Raw genomic sequence first — 3092 nt, 5'->3', positions numbered from 1 at the left:
ACACAAAGATATAGTCCCAACCATGTTTCGAATGGCGTTGGGATGAAGTTGGTCAATGGTGACGTTAAAATGATTTAGCACCCCCACTATCAAGGGGTGCAGGGGGAGACGCAAGCCAATCTCGGGTTGTTCCTGAAAGATTACTATGTCATTGGGACCATGCTCCCAAGGGAAGTTGCCAGTAGGGATGAAAGTAGCGGATCAGAGACCTGAGTCTCTCCACTGTCATTAAGGAAGGGCCAAAGGAATCAAGCTCCCTTCCCCTAGAAGTAGATGTCGTATCGTCAGAGGCATCCCGAGCATCTGGGATACGCTCCCAGGCTCCCCCCGAGCTCAAGGGAGCATCATCATCCTGGCTATCGCCCCTCTGATAGGCATGACGTGGGTACCCAGACATGGCTGATGGCGATTGGGACTCACCAGAGTAAGACGGAATGAAGTAGACTGAGGAACTCGAGTAAGCTAGGCGAAATATGCGACCTCAGGATCCAAATGATGGCGTAGAGGAAGGTAGGGCCCGAGGAGGGCCCCTATTTATAGCCCCCGCCCTTTCAAACTGACGGCCCGAATCAAAGCAGATCCAACAATCCACAGATTTCCTGACTGCACGCCTTCTGAAAACCAAAGGCGATTGGCGGCACGTCTTCCACGATTGAGGTAGTCGCAGCTGCACGACGTTCGGAATTAAAGGCCACCTCAGCATGTTTTTGGAATCCGAAAAGTCATGGAAAACAGAAGATCTCTTGATTCCTACGAACGCATTTAATGAGGGTAGTCAATCAAGTTTGAATTTCGGTCAAGTCAGCCCATCGCACTTCATAAACTCCCCGCGCTAAGGCGATACCCCTAGCCCGAGGAGTGGGGGGCAATTGATGAAGGATGATTTGACCCGATCTATGAAACAACGACACGTGGACACTGACCTGACGTAAGCGATAGCTCAGCATTGTGGCCCGCTACAGCTAAGTAACGGGCCCCTAAAGCAGCTTGCCACAACGCAAGCTCCGGGTTCCCCGAGCTACCCGCAAAGGGATATTCCGAGGCAACTTCAGCTCGCAAGCTAAGAAGACCAGCTCGCCCGAACTCCCAAGAAGACAAGTCATCCCAAAGATTAATTCTACTAAGGGTACTCCTGAAGTATTCCTAGCTCGCTACAAAGTAGCTCGTGAATGGGTCGCACGAGCATTCCGTAGGACACTTCTATCTGACAAGCCGTACCAATCAGACTGCGCCATGTCCCCTACTGATGGCGCAGTCCCTATCCTTTCGGTAGTCTGCACCCATGTCTCTCAGTAGGTGGAGGCATGCCTGTCACTTTGGAGACGTGTCACTCGCCCGAGTAAGGAGTACTTCACAACGGCCACCTGCGTAGCCCTGGCAGGTAACGGCTGTAGCAGGGGGCCCAGTGGCGGTTATGTCCGATCTCCCAAAGAACGCCCCTATAAAAGCCCTCAAGGCAGAGGAGAAACTCTCTCCGAAAAAAAAGAGGACCAAAAAATCTATTGAGTACAGGAAAACTGTGCGACCTCCACTCTTAGCCTTCGTTCTTCCTTTCACTTCCCATGCACAATACTAACTTAAGCATCGGAGTATTCCCACCGGGTAAACCCCCGGGAATCCTTCCTTTCATCTTCTCAGGTCCCGCTCGTTGCCAGCAAGGAGCTAGTCAGCGATCAGCTAGGAGTGCCTGGATCGTGCTACATCGAATATGTCTTATTGGTCTGTCCAATTCATCCAAAATTGATCTTGATTTGAATATAGTCCAACCCAAAACCAGTCCATTAACACCCCTAATCACAGGACATATTCAGTAATTGTTGGGGTGTTTTAAGTTCTAACCAAATAAAAAAGGTGTTGATGGTGTGCACGAAAGGACGTGTTTGGTTCTCCATTTTTGAAAGGACTGAAGTGAACTCTACCAATCCCCATTCCCCTGACAAAACAATCACTGTAACTACTGATCAGCTTTCATAGTACTTTTTCCCTTTTAAAGGGTGTTACCCCAAAAATAAAAATAAATCTTCCTCAAACATTGCCCAGGACTCATATGTCATGTTTGGTTTGATGGAAAATAAGAGAGAACGTTGAAGGAAACCAAACATATATAATCATACTGAACAGAGAATAGGCCGAAGATTATAATTTAATCAATATAGGGAAAATCTATGATGTTGAAAAGACATTATATGGAAAGAGCTTTAACCAATTAAAGCCCACCCATGAATTTTGATAAATGCCTGTTTATGATACCCTTTGATTGGTTACAATTTTTTCGGATATGATATCTTTTCGATGGTAAGCATACAGCTTGATCTACAATTCCATATGTTGGACTTGGGACATGACACACTAGTTGGGCTTACAAAACCCGTTGGCCCATATAGCCGACGCTAGCCCTCAAAGCCCAAAAAAAATATCTCTAATCCATGTAAGAAGATGCATGGTTCTGTAATCTGTACATTTCACAAGCAAAAACATGGGTCTGGCCGGCCTAATTCCCGAAACCTACCAAGTCTCCCATCCCATGTTTAGAGGTAGAGGGGATCAGGAGTCAGGACCCATAATCACATTGAATATTAATATTAAGAAAAATAAAATTCTTTTACCATATAAAAAAAGTTAGAGTCCGGGATCCAAATCTGTTGATCTTGAAGAACTGAGAACCAACTTGTAGCTCAAAACCTCAAAGCTGATGAACTCACTACTAATGCGCACGCGTCTTCTCTAGCACAAGTAGTTGATTGAGACATTAGACAATTTGGCGACATGATTTCAAGCACTCTCGCCCAACGGCAACAGCAAAGTCCATTACACAGCATATCACGTTTCAACACTCAGTAAGAAGTTTCAACCTTTCGTGGAAACTGCTACAGCTACAACACAATCATAGAGAGAGAGAGAGAGCATGTCTAATTGTGTTTGTGCAGCCTTACAGTGCTTATGCTTGTTGGTTCAGTGGGTTCGTTTAAACCTCTTCTAGACCACAACTTCGCTCAAGAAAGATTACTAGGCAACTGAAATCAGGAATATTCAACCCGGGAATATGTATCAATAATGAATTAAATAGCCTAAAGTTCGGGACCGGGTAGGGT

This window comes from Nelumbo lutea, chromosome 5 (assembly GCF_056320005.1).
Source record: "Nelumbo lutea isolate HS-2025 chromosome 5, American lotus-T2T, whole genome shotgun sequence".
Classification (NCBI taxonomy): domain Eukaryota; kingdom Viridiplantae; phylum Streptophyta; class Magnoliopsida; order Proteales; family Nelumbonaceae; genus Nelumbo; species Nelumbo lutea.
Note: the sequence above shows the minus strand (reverse complement) of the source record.